General features: G+C 40.7%; 1 long non-coding RNA gene across 1 annotated transcript; it reads right to left on the minus strand.

Annotated features, from left to right (window-relative positions):
• Positions 1-7,388: 7,388 nt before the first annotated feature.
• Positions 7,389-12,677, minus strand: LOC124109453 (uncharacterized). The gene is made up of 2 exons (XR_006856950.2): positions 12,381-12,677; positions 7,389-7,756 (listed from the first exon to the last, which is right to left on the minus strand). It is a non-coding gene; the product is annotated as an uncharacterized LOC124109453 (long non-coding RNA).
• Between the last annotated feature and the right edge of the window lie 6,313 nt (positions 12,678-18,990).

Consider the following 18,990-nt stretch of genomic DNA (forward strand, 5'->3'; position numbering starts at 1 on the left):
TTTGAAATTTAAAACTTGGTAAAATCGCTGCCCTCCTGCCTCAAATACAGGGCATGTTAATATTTGAGATCTTGTCTCAGGATCCCAACTATCAACTGCGGGGGTTGGGGGCCTCCCAGCATATGGAGGTGGCGCTGTTGGTTGGACACTTACGCCCTCTGGTGATAGAAAGGTGTTAGTAGCAGTCTCCTGTAGAGGTGGTGCTGTTGGTTGGACACTTACACCCTCTGGTGATAGAAAGGTGTTAGTACCAGTCTCCTGTTGTAACTTCCCCCTGATGGCTTTTTCTGTTTTACACTTTCTTTCTCTGTCTGACTAGCTTGAGAGGCCTTCTCTTTTACTTGAATCTTTTCCTCTGTCTGACTAACTTGAGAGACCTTCTCTTTTACTTGAATCATTATGTCTTCTCCTTCCTCTACCATTGTCTGAACTGAAGGCTTTGGACTAAGCAAACAAGATACGAATGTCCACAATGGCAATGTGCCAACTGGCAGAGTCCCTGGGCTTTTCTTTTCTATTCTTTTTAAATCTTCACCATGATGGTTCCATTGTGATATATTTAACAACTCCTCCTTAAAAAGCCATGGGCTACATTTTTGTATTGTATCAACGTATGCCCTGACTGCTCTTGATTTTACTGGGATGCCTCCTTCCTCTAACAATTTACTTAACACTCTTTCAGTTTGTTTTTTACTAATTTCTGATCCCATATTTCTACTATAATACATCCCAACAAGATGACGCCAAACAAAACCAAGACAGAATGAAATAAAAAGGGAACAACAAAAAGTCATTATAGCCTTTCTATCCTCCTGACATGGGCATCCGTCCTTTCTCCCTATCTGTTCCTCAGACGTAAATAGTTTTTCCTCAGATGTGAGCGGTTTTTCTGCCGTCTCACTCATCTCCAGGGACAGGCAACTTAAAACAAAAGTGAAGCAAAATAAAAGAGGAATCTTAAAATGGCTACCCATCCTCTCGCCCTGCCCTCAGGGGCGAGCAGTTTCACTTACCCTCAGTCGCTCCCTGTGTGAGCCACCAAATGCCGCAGTCTGGCTGGGCACAATCAGGAGCCACTTGTCAAAAGAAACTAACTTTATTTTTAGAACCACACACGCCAAACAAAACAGCCTCTCAGGAAAAACCCTCAGAGCCTCAACTGCCACCACCGGCTTCCCACAAGCCTCTCTCTCCCCCACCAGCTTCTCTCCACCTCCCACAATCCTCCTGCTCTTGAGGCCGATTGGCTGGGTCACGTGGGCGGAGCCAAAAAAGTCCCCCAATGAGCAGCTCCGTGGTCTGAAAGGGCAGGGAAACAGTCCAATGAGCATCACCGCAGAGGAGCCAATCAGCTAGATGTTGCTGGGGCCGCTGTGAGCCAATCATCAGCTGGCAGCTGGAAGTTTGCTGGGGCCCCTTCGGCTGTGGCTCTCAACACTATGAAAAGCAGTAAGTACACTCAGAAAATTTGGAATGGTATCACCATTTGACCCAGCTATGCCACTCCTTGGTTTATACCCAAAGGACTTAAAATCAGCATACTATAATGATACAGCCACATCAATGTTTATAGCAGCTCAATTACAATAGCTAGACTATGGAACAAATCTAGGTGTCCCTCAATAGATGAATGGATGAAGAAAATGTGGTATATATACTCAATGGAATATTACTCCATTTTAAAGAGGGATTAAAGAAGAGTGAAATTATGGCATTTTCCAGTAAATGGTTGGAGTTGAAGAATATTATGCTAAGCAAAATAAGCCAATCCCACAAAACTGAAGGCCAAATGTTTTCTCTAATATGAGAATACTAATTCACAATAAGGTGAGGGGTCTGGGGAGAATTGGGGGCAATCGAAAAGAATAACATTACCTTAGATTCAGTAGAGGGAAGTAAAGAGGGTGGAGGAAAGGGGATGTGGGGATAGGAAAGATAGTAGAATGAAACAGACATTATTACTGTATGCATGCATGTGACTGCCTGACCAATATGATTCTGCAACATGTACACTCAGAAAAATGAGAAATTATATCCTATCTATGTATGATATATCAAAGTGTATAAATGTAGTCTAGTGTCATGTACAACTAATTAAAACAAATAAAAAAAATTTAAAAAGGGAGATATAGCTCAGTGGTAGAACACTCTTGAGTTCAATCTTCGGTACCTAAATAAATAAATGAATAAAAGTAAAACCTACATCAATATATACACAGGACTTCTGTGTAGCTGTGTTGCTAAGTATTATTGGCTTAACTTAAAGTTTGATAATGTGGGACATGCAAATAAATGTTTTGCCACTTTTCCACAAAGGAAATTAAGAGCTCTCCATCTGTTTGCTTCATGTTTCAGGTGTGATGTTATCATGTTAACTGATCTTTAAATAGATTCAAAAAATAATATAAAAACTTTGTTTTCTTATACTCCTAAATAGAATGATATTTAGAAAAGGGGCAAGGATTAACTTCAAATGTAAAAAGTTTAGCTAATAATTGCCAAAAGACCAGCTTCACCTGGGGTAAGGTTCTGTCTCCTGCTCTGCTTCATGTTAGGATAGCCCCAAAAGTAGACCATCCTACTTCAAGCCCAATTAAAATTCTTACGTGGGCTCTCTCTCGTCCAGCGAGGAGGTCCACGGAACAGGGTAGAGGAAAGTGTGGCTGCAGAGTCACTAATCAAGACCTTCAGAGACCAAGCAGGAGGCAGGTCTGATTTATTGCACAGTTACCATGTACCAGGCAGTAGCTAGTACCGATACAATTGCTGTACCAATACAATTGCTGGCCAACTGTTCCTGCAGCAATCAGTCGAGGAGTGGGCCATGGAGCAAGTGCAGGGACTGCAACAAGTGCCCTCATACCCAGGGCTGTGCCTATGGGGTAAGCAGTTTGCCACTCACATGCCTAGCTCGGGGAAGTGGTTTGCCACTCAGACGCCTTTAATGTATGCCATGTATGCAGTACGCCAAGCACTTGTCCCCACAAGTTCTGTTCAAAAAGATAAAATTTTTATTGCAAAGATATGGAAAATGAAATATCCCCAAAGTAATGTGGCCTGAGAAAAGGCAGTGAGAAAGACACTAACAGCTTTCATCCCCCAAGACAAATATTTACCAAATGCTGGCTGCAGGAAGGGAGAAGGTGTTGCATCACACCTAAGTGACAATCTCTGGGAGGCATTGACCTCCCCCAGAGTAGATCCTCTCCAGATGCAGAACACAACTCCTGCCCAAAAAGTCCAAATTCCTGAGCACGAAAACTAACACATTCACTGACCAATTAGAACAGACCCTAAATTCCTGAGTGCCCAAGAAAACTGATATGCTCACTAGACCACCTCTCAGGATAACCTATATAAGCCTACTCCCTTTATTTGTTCAGTGGCTCATTTTCCACCAGGAAAGTGGACTCATTCCCATTGGTGTAGTCCTGTTCCTGAATAAAGGCCAGAATGATCCATGGAGTTTCTGTCTCTCCCAATCATTTTGTGGCATAATCCCAAATTAGAAAAAGTGATAAAATTTAAAAGTTAAGAAAGGGTTTGGTTAAATTGTAAAATGTACTGAAAGATTGTAAAAGGATTATTAAAAAGAAATAAAATTTGTAAAAGATTTTATGTGTGATCAAATTTGCAAATTTTGCATTTTGGCTAAACATTTATCAGAGGTATATTAGTGTTATTAGGAAGAAATATATTTCTTGGTTCAGAACTATTAAACAAACTGGATGTGTTTTGCTCTTAATTGTGTTTTTCCCTGTTATAAGTGTTATCTGTTAGCATTTTGCAGAAGTACAACTTCTCCCCATCCCACTCTCACACTCAGTATTGAACTTGGACCTTGCATATTCTAGGCTAGCATTCTACAACTGAGCCACGTCCCCAGTCCCAGAAGTACAACTGCTAACAGAATAACCTGAGCAGTGTTTTGAGATGACAGCCATAACCTACAGGACAGATAGGATATGACACTGACTCCTAATACTAATGTTGATTCAAATTCAATGGAAGAGGTAACTCTAAAATGACAAAAGTTCAAATTAGAAACCACTGTGTCTATTAAACAAACTGGATATGTTTTTGCTCTTAAACTTTTCTATATCTTAATTTTGTTCTGGTGAAATTGGCCTTCTTGGTGTTCAACCATGGACACTTGAGGCCAAAATCAGAAAATAAAAGGGATAATAAAACAGACAGTATTTATACTCTAGCCCTCCAAGGTAAACCAGGACATAGTCCATGACAGGACCTCTCTAAAAGGGCCCCAAAACACTGGTGAATCACCCAAATGCCTAATCAGGGAGACTGGGAAGACCCTAGAGATTAAGAGCCAGTCATTACATATTCTGCAAAAAGGAAGGTTATCGAGGAAGGGAATGTCCCTGATGCTTCCAAGGGAAGCTGGATGACCAGCAAGACCCCGACCCATCTCAACAAATAGTACCATTGAAGAGGGAAAATACTGAGGAAATTTAGTTGGTCTTCACAGTAGGAAGAGGTTAATGTTTGGCCAAAATAAGGGTCATCTACTTGGTCTTGGACACTTAGCAGGAAAGTATAACCACAGACAAATGAACTGATATGAGTGTAAAAGAAACATCAAAGAAGAGTCACACATGAACAATTAAAAGAAAAAAAAACAGTGGCCCTTTTAAATGTTACTTGAGATGTGCGCTTGTGTCAGCCCTGCCCAAAGTAAGCTGAGAAGTTATGGAGAAGGGGTTCTTGCTCATGACTCCCTGACACTAAAGCCCTTCCACAAGCACCTTCACACAGAAGATAGAACCTTTAGCTTAGACAAAAGCATTCCATTTAGATAAATACAAGAAAATGACTTTTTTTCAGATTTCAAATGCATCCTTTTTTACTAAAACATATTCACAGAGCTATTTTAAAAGACAGAGAACCCCTTACATGAATTATTTATTTGGATATTTTCTGACTTTGACTCACTTTTGTATTCTGATTTATAATTTATAATGGTCCTTCTATATTTAGGCTTAAACACCTGACTCTTTAACTTATATGCTTCAACCATTGTTTAAAGACCAGTTGAGCCCCAGGCTAAGTAACACAAAGCCAGATTGGGCTGATGTTAGGTAGGAGTTCAGAGACACCAAGATGGAGACAGAGTATTAGAAAGAAGCCACCGGAGGACAAGACAAGGAGACAAGTCCTGTCCCTGTTTATAATAAGTCCCATTACCATGACAAGGACCACCACAGAGGACTTATCACCATGACAACTCCCGCCACAAGTTCAAATTTTAAAATGACCAATGGGGGAAAAGTGGGTAGTATTCTAATTAGGTTTTCTAAAGTAACCATTTGGGGAGCAGAATTAGAAAATATTCTAATAAAGTATCATAAGTTGGGAGAAAATGGTGTAATGTCTTCAATCTGGTCCATTGGGAAAAAGAATACCCCACAGTTCAGGATATAAGACCCTAATTTCCAGACATTGAGGCCTTGAGGCTCTATCTCTCCTTCCCTCCCTCTCCCTCTCCCTCTCCCTTCTCTTTGTCTCTCTCTCTCCCCATTCTGTCCTACTGAAGGTAGTGCTATCTTCACCTTCAGTAAATCTGTCCTCTACCTGTTACTTCTGTGTGTCACTCAATTCTTTGTTGGGGACACCAAAGACCTGGACTTCAACTGGATATCCCAACAGTAACACTGACACCCTCACTCCCTCAAGATTGAGGAATGGACAAAAGACAAGGAAATGTAGCAAGGACTTAGATTCTGCTTTTGCCTAGAAATGTCTTATGTAGCTAATGGCAGGATTAAAGACTTGGCAGATGCCTCCATTTTTCTTCTGTCTCCTTTGCTCAATGAGTCAAAACCAACAACACCCCTCCCAGGTGCAGACACACAGACACACACATGGCAACTCTCTTATCACTGGCAAATCCCCACCTCATCAATCCCAAAATAACAATGAACCAGATCACACCTCTCCCTGAACAAAAGCACCTGCTTTGGAAATTGTGCAAAGCCTCTAGCTATGCAAACACCCAACACATGTCCTCATTTCCCTTTCTATAAAACCTCAAGTTTAGGGGCTGGGGATACAGCTCAGTTGGCTGAGTACCTGCCTCACCTGCCCAAGGCCCTGGGTTCGACTCCTAGCACCACAAACACACAGAGAAAAAAAAAAAAACTCAGAGTCATTGTCAGCTCCTCAAAGACAAAGTTGGTCCCCTTGGATGTAGTAGCTGCACTGGTTAAAATTCATTTGATGCTTTTCCCAACTATCTTTTCTCTATGATTTTTGAAGTGAGTAGCCAGACCTGATTCATTGAATCCCCAAAGTCAGGCCTCTGTCCTAGGACTCCAGTAACTGTGGGAGAAGAATTTTGAGTTCCTGAGGTACCCCCATCTGGGGTGACACGTGGTGAGGAAGAGGGATGAAAAAAGTAAAAATAGATAAGGGCCACTAAGATGACAAGGTAAAGTCAACCATGATAATTCCCAAATGACACTTTGTTATTCTATAGTTATGTTCATTAGTATGACACCAAACAAAACAAAACTCCAGGAGAGTGCACAGCAATCACAATGTTTTGTACTAGTGGCTTTTGGAGGATCTGGGAGAGGGTGGAGTTTCACACCTGGTTCCACATAAAACACAAGAGACCCTGGAGGAGAAGGGTGCCCCGAGATAGAAGAAAATATGAGAATGTCATGAGCAATTTTCCACAGGGAGCCCAAGAATCAGATCCTTTGGGAAGTTACCAGAATCTCTGGGAAGGCTGTTGACTTCCTGAAGTATAGCATGGCCAGTCACTCAGGGTAAGGAGCTCTAAATAATGGATGGGATAAACCAGGTTTGTTCAGATCTTAAGGGATCTGCCCTCTTAGGGAATTTAAAAAAAAAAAAAAAACTCTTATACTGACTTTTCTGTGGAGCATTCTTTTTTTTTAATTGCTATCTAATTCAAATACCATAACATTCACTATTTAAAAGTGTATAATATGAACAGGTTTTGTTTGGGTTACAAAGAGTTAATAAAATCTACCTTGTGGGTTTTTGTGAGGATTCATAGATGAAGAATAAAAAGCATTTGTCAGGTGCTTGGTGAGCTCTCAGGAAATGATAGAGACAATAATAATTAGAGGTAAATTTTCCTCATGGTTACATCCTCCAGAAAATTACTTCCTCACAATGCCAGAAACATTATGGAAATTTCCAAATGGAAGATTTAGGTCTCATGCAGTATAAAATACTAAAGCCCTGGATGAATGTAAGCAGACATTTCAAAATGAATTTTGACCATTTAGACTCACATTATGTGAGAAGTACAAGTGTCACAGGAGAGCAGGGAGATGAAGCTCCAAGCCTTCGTTCTTGTGTCCCAACAAAAGAAAATTCAAAGTCAGACACCAAAAGCCATTCAAGAGAATTTTATTATAAGTAAAATCAAAGTGAGGCCCAATTAAAGAGCACTCTCAGGAGAGAGAGTGGGTCATCTTCCAACAGAGAACAACAAAGGAAACGGTGCTGTTTTCAAATTCATTACTCTTTAATATTTGCCTGAAGAACTGGGCCCCACCTTCTGCATTCTTTGCCATTCAGGTGTCCAACTCCTCCTTCACATCAGGCAGAGGAAGTTTTTTACCTTAATTGGTCCTTTGCAGAACTGTCATGGTGACCATCCAATTCAGGGAGGCTTCATCCACAAGTTAATCCTTTGTTAACGTGGGCACTTGAGTCAATGGCAGATCAGCATGCTTGCATTAGCAAAGAAACCTCCCTTCTGAAATATAAGGAAACTCTTAGGCCATAACTCCTAGCCTTATCCTGACCTCAGCGAACCCTGTCAAAAGTTAGTCCCATTAATCTTTCTGACTTGATGTGTTTCCCATTTGTTTCTATTTACTTATTCTCAAGGTTCGTGTGCCTGATGTTTTTCTACAAGTTATTTGCTACAAGTTATTTGCTCATCTTCTTTGGAAGTAGTTTAAAGAAGACTCTAAAGACAACTAAAAAACAAACAAATAGTGACCTCACCAATCATTTCTCTGCTTATTTACTAACTACTACCTAACAGAAGGAAGAGGACCCTCTCAGTTCTTGGAGCCTGAGTCCACTGAAACATATCATAAAAGGCCCAGCCCCAGCTGAACTATGGTTTAAACCATGGGAAGGTAGGGAGCCCTGCAGCATCATGGAAATAAGCCACAGCTATGTCAGCACAGGTCTCCAGAACCATTCTTCTCACACAGCTGGCAAAATGTGCATTGATTCCCACACTTGCAACAAAGCAGACAGTGTCCTCTTAGGGAATTTAAAACAAAACAAAAAAAAAACTCTTATACTGACTTTTCTGTGGAGTATTCTTTTTTTTTATTTAATTGCTATCTAATTCACATACCATAACATTCACTGTTTAAAAGTGTATGATTCAGTGTACTTAAAATGTTCTCAAAGTTGTGCTGCCATCACTTCTAATTCCAGAATATCTTCATTATCTCAAAAAGAAACACCATACACCTTAGCAGTCACTTCCCCAACTCCGGACAACTGCTAATCTGCTTTCTGTCTCTGCATCTTTGCTGATTCTGGACATTTGGCCACACACACACACATACAGCAAGGCTGAAATCTACAGGTCATCTGCTGAAATGCAGAAACCTGATAATTCATTCCGTCATACTGCTTACCAACAAAAAATAAGGTATCATCTAAAATTAAAACTCTTTGCTATGCTTCCCAGTAGCTTATTTGATTTGGATACTCCCCAAAGGAAACATTAAGAAACAAATAATAACCACGTACACACACACACAAAAAAAAAAGTGAAACATTTTGCTGAGTATTTTTAGAGTACTGACTCCATAGTGACCATGGAAGTTAATGAGTAAAGGAATTTGTTTCTGTTTACAGTCCTCTATCAGTATTCTCAGAGGATTGATTTGAGGACCCTTCCCCACTCGGGGGGAAGAAACCAAATCTTCTGAATGTTTTAAATAACCTGCTTAAAATGGGGTGGTGTTTGTGAAGCAAATATGCCACCACCAGAATTAGAACTATAAACTCTTTAAAAAAAGAATAGACAGGTAAGTAATAGGGTCTATGGAGAAAGTGAAGGCCAGTTTGGGTCCAGGAAGTTGGAGACTGCCCTTGGGAGACTGAAATGTTAATACCTCCAGAGCCCTTCCTCCACCAAGATAACCTGCTCCTGATGCAACCTGTTGCTAAGGTAACCTGTCCTAGGAATTGTCCCTCCCCATAGGGAATTGTAAAAGTTATTAATGCCTCCTGGGCTATTCCTGGCTGGATCACTCTATTTGGCCCTCCCCCCACCATCTGCTTCTCACCTTTTGGCACCCCACCGGCATCTCCTGGACCTAGTCACAGTCACGGTATGTAGGAAGGAAAGAGATAAGGAGAAAGAAAGCAGGAGAACAAAGAAAATCTAAAATGTATGAAAGGGGCACAACACTCTCACTTCTTGGGATACCAGGATACCAGCTATGGCCCCCTTCTCCCTCCTCTCTATTACCACCTTTTAAATAAAATCTGCTTTATATGCTTGTCTCAGCGTGCTTCTCTGGTGTTATACTTCAACATTTGAGGAAGCAGAACTCATCACTGAGAGCCCACTGTATCATTTGCATATAACCTACACACATCTTCCATATATTTTAAATCATCTCTAAATTATTTATAATACCTGATGCAATGGAAATGTTAGGTAAACAGTTGTCATGTTATATTGCTCAAGGAATAATGACAAGAAAAAAATCAGCATATTCACGATTTTTTAAAAATATTTTTGATCTGCATTTGGTTAAATCCAAAGAAATAGAATCTGCATATACAAAGGATCAACTTCAAGTTTTTTCCTGACCCTGCTAAATTAATATTATAAAAAGATTGAAAGATGTCCATCTGAAGGGAACATAACTGTTGACCTTCCCAGAGTACCCAGAGGTTCAGCTCCAACCCCAGCAAAGAATTAACCTAGAAAAGCCCTTTTCTTCCCCTTTCCATGGTTAAGATTTATTCAAAACTTGAGGATAAGGCTAAAGAGTGGTGGCATTCTTTGAGTGTCATCTGGGGACATAGCTAGCAGACCTGCCCAGGATTATTGATAAACCCAGCCTGATTCCCTCTTAAGATTGGAAGCCATCTCATCACAAAGGCATGAAAAGTTAATTTCTGCTTTACTATAAATTACTGTGATTTCTAAACTTGCTTGGAATGCCTGCCGGTGCCTTGAACTCACCCATGCCTAGTTTCCCCCGACCAGATAACAACCCTCTCTGAAACCTTAGTGACACCACATAAATTCTGATGTTGGGATCTAAATTTACTCCCTAAGTGCTGAACTATTTACACTATTAAGCTACTACCTGCCTTTGTATTACACTTGTCAAAATCCTTTTATCTGTAAATTCTCAAGACACTCCCTTTTGCAACTTTTTGTGCTACAAAACTGCGTAGCTGGAGTGCTATCTTCTATTCCCATGGTTTGGGGAGAGACAGCCCCAGGTGGTCAGAATTACAAGCTTGCTTTAATTTGATTTAAATTGAAGTTTAACAATTATCTGATTCTTTAAGGGGCTATCTCTTTCTTTGCCTTACTGTTTCCAGTTGATTAGGGCCAGGCTCTGCAAAGTTACTCCTTAACTTGTGGAAGACTGATAAATTGCAAGTATTTTCCTTTGGGCTCTGTAGAGATTTCTGTCCAATAGGAAAGGTAACACCTGAGGTTATAGTTTATTGTCCTGTACGATGCTGATTAGTTTGTGAATAATTTAGCAAATCTCTTCCAAGATATTCTTTCGTTGATTATCTCTAACTCTCAGATACTTCTTTGAACCAGCTTTACCATCCTGCTTGTTCCCTTCCAAACAAGTTATATTAATCTGTGTTACATATTGATTACATACTTATATAAGTCATGTGTTTGATCTTTTCAATATAATACTTGGATGATTTGGCCTAAGCACAGCCAGTGGGTGGAGACATCCCTTGCTGTTGGGGCCATTTTGTCCATTAGATCCCATAAATTCAAGCTTTTCAGCAGCTTACAAAGATATATGTGACAGCACCCCCAAATTCAGAGCCTCCGAAGTATTAAAAATAAAATGCAAATATATTTGTTTGTTTTTGAGCTTATATTACAGACATCTTTTATTCTAATATCTAAATATTTTTAATGGCTGCATAGAATTTTATTGTAAGACCATGCCATAATTGCTTTAACAATTTTATGTTGTAAACACTGAGTTTCTCTCCATTGTTTGTATTATAAATGGTTCCTAAGTGATAAAATGCAAATTTAAAAATTTTTAAATTCTTTTAAAAAACTATAAAAACAATATTTTTAATACTTATTTTTTTTAGTTGTAGTTGGACACAATGCCTTTATTTTATTTATTTTTTTATATGGTGCTGAGGATTGAACCCAGGGTCTCGCACGTGCTAGGTGAGCACTCTACCACTGAGCCACAGCCCCTAAAATACAGTATTTTAGGTATCTACAAAGTATAACTTTTCAACCATCACTCAGTTTAATACAGTTATATAAAAATTATTTTTAATATGGAATATTTTCAGTGATCACAACTTTTTTGTTTTTGCAGTCCTGGGAGTTGAACCCAGGGCCTTGTATAAGACAGGCAAATGCTACACCTCTGAGCTATACCTCCAGCCCAGATATAACTTGTGATTTTGCAAATCTTTCAGAATGAAAGGGAAAGGTATGTTCTGTGTGTCATTGTATGAACTGTAAAATAGAAATAAAAGTAGTATATTCTTGGGGACATTTTCTTCAGGGGGACCAGTTGTTCCCACCTGTCCTATTTCTGAGATGAGATTGATTCAGGGCTACAGAAATCCAGGTCCACCTGACAGGTCCACCTTTGATTCCTAGGATCTGGTGTAGGAAATTGGGCACCATTCATACTCTCCTCTGAGTATTTCTGTCACCAAGACACTATGCCATCTTCATGTGATTCCTTGCCTGTGCCTCAGGGACACTTGGGTCTTGAAGATAACCAGTTTTATCTCTGGGCATCAAAAGAGTCATCTTCCCTCATACACAACCCACAGACTTCATTATCCTGGTGAAAACTGGTTTGGGTTACATTGAATCCTTGCTACGGCTATGAGAACCGGGCCCAAAGAAATAATTTTGAGTTAAAAGCTTGCTCATTCTGACTTTGAGCTGTCTCCTAAGAAGTCCCTTCACCATTTAGCAGCATTGGTAATCCCAAGAGGCAGGGAAGATGCCTCAGTGGAGATTCATATCTTCATATCTACAAGGTCACAGGTTAGTTCTTAGAAGATCCTGGTCTTAATTTTTGATCATCTAGAAATATCTATGTTGGTTAGCTATGGAAATCAAGTGAAGTATAAAGCAGCATTACCTGTTTCAAGGACAAAAATTCTGAACCATGCCAAAAGTACTCTTATAGCCGTGGGATGAGATAGGAAGTCTTCTTCCTGTCCTGGCTGCTCAGAAAACAGGCCCAGCATAGCATTGTTTACAAAGCCAAATTCCATTTGATTCAAGATATGAGAAAAGCACAAATATGCAAACCCCAGGTCTTGGGGCATTTGCTAAGAAGGACCCATACTCCTCTGTGGGCCTCAAAATCCTGAGATCTGAGTTCTGACTGCAATTCAAGTTCTATGAGAAACTTGGGGGCCCATTACCCGTTCATTTGCTCCTTGGTTTCGGCATCTGTAAAATCAGAGTGACCATTAGTACAAGGATCAAGCCAGGATTAAATGAGATAACACATAAAGCATCCAGGCAAATATTTGGTAAATATTTGCCTGTGAATATTTACTTTAAGACTCACAAAATTGCAAAGTAAATAATTATTTGGGGCTGGGGATGTGACTCAGTGGTAGAGTACTTGCCTAGCATGTGGGAGGCCCTGGATTCAATTATTTTACCTGTCATAAGACACAGTCCAAAAAATCTAGGTCAAAAAAATCCTGTGGTTTGATGATTAATGAAGGTCTTTTATCTATGGACATGTGAACTCACTCCACATCTTATCAACACAGTAAAATGTTTCCAGACCCCACCTGAAATTGGGAAAATATTACTGCTTGCAAAACACCTTTAAATACAAACAATAATTAGGTTTGATTTTTTTTTTTAAGTCATGGGGACTAAGGGTGCCTTAGGTTTGATTTTTTAAGTCATGGGGGAAAGCTATAGAGAAAGGCGACAAACCAGTCAAAAGGGGTAGAAAGAAAGTGCTGCACCGAAGATTGCAAATTGCAACAACTGATCATTCTGGAGGTTGTTTAAATGTTTACCCCAAATTTAAATAAAATGTGACCAAATTTTTTTAGAAAGCAGAAAGGGTGCGCTTTGAGATCAGTAACCACGGAACAAGAATAAGGCACCCAAAGAAGGCTTATTGGGGGGCGCTCCCAGGCGAGGGTCACTGGTCCGTGAAAGGGTGAGGGCCGGGAAAGTCACCAGCAGGAAAGGCAAGAACATGCTAATAAGGCAAGCTGCCGGTAGGAGGGCCGAGGCCATCTAAATTGCAGCTATGACAGCAGGTTGGCTGAGCAGAGTTTGGGGGCATCCTGTCTGTCGCGGGTTGGTCAGAGCTGATGTGAGTTGACAGGGCAATTGCTTCAGCCAGCAGGAACCTTGGTGGTTGGGGTCCGTTGCCATGTCAGCTTTTAATTGGCCATTTCGGGTCTCCTCAGCCAGGTGCAAAGTCCTCCGGCCACCGTTGCCATGAAAGGGGAGGGGGCAGGGAAGGCTGCCAACCCAACAGAAAGGATTGAAATCCTTCTTTCTCCAAACCAGTGGCCTCAGAAAACAAAAATGACATTGTTGGGGGCGGGGGGAGAGTAAACATTTTATTTTTGCAGATTGCCGCATTAAGACTGATGGATTTATTCCTGCTAACTATTTTTACAGAAGACAGCTGTCCATCAGGACTGTCCCAACTGGTGAGCACCCTCTCACATTTTAATTCTTTCCTCTATTGTTGAAGCCTTCCTGCACAAAGAAGAATGCAAAGACCTGCACTTCCCAGCCTCCTCTACCCAAAGGGTGCAGAAATGTGTCTTAGAATCCTAGTCCAAGGCACTGAGCAACTTGGATTTAGAAATAAACTCCTCTGTGCGGGAGGTGGTCCGATCAGACAGCAGTGTGGTTCAACCTGGTTCAAGGACATGGCAGAGCACAGGCTAAAGAGGGCAGCCTCGGCTTCCAGACAGGACAGTTCTGCCACTGATTTGTGAGTTAATAATCCTTATGCTAATTAATCCCTTTTTGATTAATGTCCAGCACCTGGCCTGTAGTAAGTGCTTAATCAATTTTAATGACTTGAATTTGCTTGAGAAAAACCAGTGGCTCTTCTTTGAGGTAAGATTTCCTTACTAATTGGGAAGCCAGGAGCTGTGTTCTTTAAATCTTTGATTGCTAGAACCTAGAAAGTGCTTGGCACATAGTGGTTCCCAGTGAATGTTGAGGACAGAGCGGAGGGACCAGGTATGCGAGCCCAGCCTTACACCTGGGCTGGGTATTATAATCCCCTCTGTACCTTCCAGTCTCTCTTAGGTTTCGTTCTAAAGAGGTACGTCATCCTTGCCTGCAATGGTACAAGTTTCTCTCCCAGGACTACCACCAGACTCAGACAAGAGTCTTCTTTAGAAGATCATGTTCTGGCTCTACAACTGCCCCTCCTGGTGACCTCATGAGGGTCATGAGTCCATGAGGCTCAGAGGATGTGCCCACTTAGAGTCAACTCCACCTGTTTCCAAACCACAATTGCTGGATTGGGGATCCTGGATTTCCTAGGTCAAATGGTGCTTGTTTTAGTTTTCCATCACCATAACAACATACTTGATATAATCAACTTATAAAAAGGAAGTTTATTTTAGCTCACAATTTGGAAGCTTTCAGTATGCAGTTGGTTGGCCCCATTGCTTTAGGCCTGTGGTAAGGCAGCAAATCATGGCAGGAGCGTGTGACAGGGCAAACACTGACTTCCTGGTCAGGATGCAAAAGAGGAAGGGGCCAAGGTCCCACTATGCCCTTCAAGGATATGCCCTACAGTGACCTAAAGACTTCCCACTAGATCCCACCTCTTTATGTTTTTGTCCTGGGATTGAGCCCAAGGGTGCTCTGCCGTGACCAGGACAGCCAAACTAGCAGGTTCTGGCGATGGGAGATTGGAAGAAATAAAGAGTCAAGATAAAGAAGATAAAGCTGGGGTCAGATGGAGCACTGCTCTCTGATGGAGAAGCAGTTCTAAAGAATTACACCAGCAATCTTTATTATATATGTCTCCAAATCAGAATAAAGATTATTCAAGCATTATTGTTTGTATTCGTGAAAGTTACAACAGTATGCAGAGTTAGCAACAGAGTTACAACAGTATGCAGAGTTAGCAACAGTATGCAGCTATTTCCTCAGTTACAATCTACAGTTGTAATGTGCAATGTTAGGAGCATTGTGCAACTCTCAAGAAAGTCCATTGTCTAAAGTTACTAATTCATGGGCAGATTCAGGAGCAAGGGAACTGGTGAAATATTGTGGTTACCTTAGCAAGAAAGTTCCTTCATTCCCAGGAGCTGCTATGCCTGAGAATAAGATAGAGGCTGATAAGACTCTAGCATGGAGGACATCTCCATAGCAACCGGGCATCCTATGCCTTTGCACAGAAACTTTCCCAGCCACCAAGTACGCCACAGCCATGAAGTCATCAGGGACTCCAATCTCATACACTGGTCTTCCAGTCATTGTCACTGCTCTCCACAATGCTCAACCACAGTCATACCCCAGCCCTTTTTTAAGTATTTTATTTAGAGACAGGGTCTACTAATTTTCTTAGGGCCTTGCTAAGTTGCTGAGGCTGGCTTTGAACTTTGTAGATCCCACCTCTTAAAGTTTCTATCACCTCTCAATAGTTTCATAGGCAAGGGACTAAGCCTGTAGCATATGTATTTTGGGGGTCAGTTGACATCCAAACTACAGCAATGCTAAGCCCAATTCTAGGCCTTTCCTCTGGTCCAGCTTTGAAGGATAGACATGCTGATGGCTACGCCCATGGGTAGCTGTGGAAACGTGTGAAAGGAGTCTGCCCCCTTAGGCACACATAAGGCTTGGGATGCATGGGATGAAGCCAGGATAGGAAGAGACAGGCTGTAGCGTCATGCATGGTCCAGCTCTCCCCTTCCTCCATTTTCTGGGTCACAACGATTCTAGATTAGAACCTGACCTTCCAGGTAATTTTGAAAGTGGGCCCTTCATATCCATAGGGTCCACACTCACAGACTCAACTGAAGTTGAAAAAAATTTGCATCTATACTGAACATGTATAGATGGGGGTTTTCTATTACCATTTCCTAAACAATATTGTATAACAACTATTTACATAGAATTTGCATTTTATTAGAGATTACAAGTAATTTAGAGATAACAGCATTAAGAGTAATATCCCATTATGTATATATACCACATTTTCTTCATCCATTCATCTGCTGAAGGGCATCTATGTTGGTTCCATAGTTTGACTATTGTGAATTGAGCTGATATAAACATTGATGTGGCTGCCATCACTGCAGTATGCTGATTTTTTTTTTTTTAATTTTTTATTGTGGGTTGTTCAAAACATTACAAATTTCTTGACATATCATATTCCACACTTTGATTCTAGTGGGTTATGAACTCCCACCTTCACCCCATACACAGATTGCAGATTCACATCAGTTACACATCCATTGATTTACAAATTGCCATACTAGTGTCTGTTGTGCTCCGCTGCCTTTCCCATCATCCACCCTCCCCCCTCCCCACCTCTCCCCTCCCCTCCCCTCCTCTCTCTCTACCCCCTCCACTGTATAACCCTGAGGGTCTCCTTCCATTACCGTGCAATTTACCTTCTCTCTCCCTTTCCCTCCCACCTCTCATCCCTGTTAAATGTTAATCTTCTTCTCCTGTTCTTCGTCCCTACTCTGTTCTTAGTTACTTTCCTTATATCAAAGAAGACATTTGGCATTTGTTTTTTAGGGATTGGCTAGCTTCACTTAGCATAATCTGCTCTAATGCCATCCATTTCCCTGTAAATTCTATGATTTTGTCATTTTTTAATGCAGAGTAATACTCCATTGTGTATAAATGCCACATTTTTTTTATCCATTCGTCTATTGAAGGGCATCTAGGTTGGTTCCACAGTCTTGCTATTGTGAACTGTGCTGCTATGAACATCGATGTAGCAGTGTCCCTGTAGCATGCTCTTTTTAGGTCTTTAGGGAATAGACCAAGAAGGGGAATAGCTGGGTCAAATGGTGGCTCCATTCCCAGCTTTCCAAGAAATCTCCATACTGCTTTCCAAATTGGCTGCACCAATCTGCAGTCCCACCAGCAATGTACAAGTGTACCCTTTTCCCCACATCCTCGCCAGCACTTGTTGTTGTTTGACTTCCTAATGGCTGCCAATCTTACTGGAGTGAGATGGTATCTTAGGGTGGTTTTGATTTGCATTTCTCTGACAGCTAGAGATGTTGAGCATTTTTTCATGTACTTGTTGATTGACTGTATGTCCTCCTCTGTGAAGTGTCTGTTCAGGTCCTTGGCCCATTTGTTGATTGGGTTGTTTGTTCTCTTATTGTCTAATTTTTTGAGTTCTTTGTATACTCTGGATATTAGGGCTCTATCTGAAGTGTGAGGAGTAAAGATTTGTTCCCAGGATGTAGGCTCCCTATTTACCTCTCTTATTGTTTCTTTTGCTGAGAAAAAACTTCTTAGTTTGAGTAAGTCCCATTTGTTGATTCTAGTTATTAACTTTTGTGCTATGGGTGTCCTATTGAGGAATTTGGAGCCCGACCCCACCGACTGTAGATCGTAGCCAACTTTTTCTTCTATCAGACGGCGCGTCTCTGATTTGATATCAAGTTCCTTGATCCATTTTGAATTCACTTTTGTGCATGGCGAGAGAAAGGGATTCAGTTTCATTTTGTTGCATATGGATTTCCAGTTTTCCCAGCACCATTTGTTGAAGATGCTATCCTTCCTCCATTGCATGCTTTTAGCCCCTTTATCAAATATAAGATAGTTGTAGTTTTGTGGATTGGTTTCTGTGTCCTCTATTCTGTACCATTGGTCCACACGCCTGTTTTGGTACCAGTACCATGCTGTTTTTGTTACTATTGCTCTGTAGTATAGTTTGAAGTCTGGTATCGCTATACCGCCTGATTCACACTTCCTGCTTAGCATTGTTTTTGCTATTCTGGGTCTTTTATTTTTCCATATGAATTTCATGATTGCTTTCTCTATTTCTACAAGAAATGCCATTGGGATTTTGATTGGCATTGCATTAAACCTATAGAGAACTTTTGGTAATATCGCCATTTTGATGATGTTAGTTCTGCCTATCCATGAACAGGGTATATTTTTCCATCTTCTAAGATCTTCTTCTATTTCTCTCTTTAGGGTTCTGTAGTTTTCATTGTATAAGTCTTTCACCTCTTTTGTTAGGTTGATTCCCAAGTATTTTATTTTTTTTGAAGATATTTTGAATGGAGTGGTTGTCCTCATTTCCATTTCAGAGGATTTGTCGCTGATATACAGGAATGCCTTTGATTTATGCGTGTTGATTTTAAATCCTGCCACTTTGCTGAATTCATTTATTAGCTCTAATAGTTTCTTTGTAGAGCCTTTTGGGTCTGCTAGATATAGAATCATATCATCTGCAAATAGTGATAATTTAATTTCTTCTTTTCCTATTTTTATGCCTTTAATTTCTTTCGTCTGTCTAATTGCTCTGGCCAGTGTTTCGAGAACTATGTTGAAGAGAAGTGGAGAGAGAGGGCATCCCTGTCTTGTTCCAGATTTTAGAGGGAATGCCTTCAGTTTTTCTCCATTCAGAATAATGCTAGCCTGAGGCTTAGCATAGATTGCTTTTACAATATTGAGGTATGTTCCTGTTATCCCTAGTTTTTCTAGAGTTTTGAACATAAAGGGATGCTGTACTTTGTCAAATGCTTTTTCCGCAT

The sequence above is a fragment of the Marmota monax genome, unplaced genomic scaffold, assembly GCF_021218885.2.
Source record: "Marmota monax isolate L192 unplaced genomic scaffold, Marmota_monax_Labrador192_F-V1.1 WCK01_AAM20220418_F8-fsc00196, whole genome shotgun sequence".
NCBI classification, from domain to species: domain Eukaryota; kingdom Metazoa; phylum Chordata; class Mammalia; order Rodentia; family Sciuridae; genus Marmota; species Marmota monax.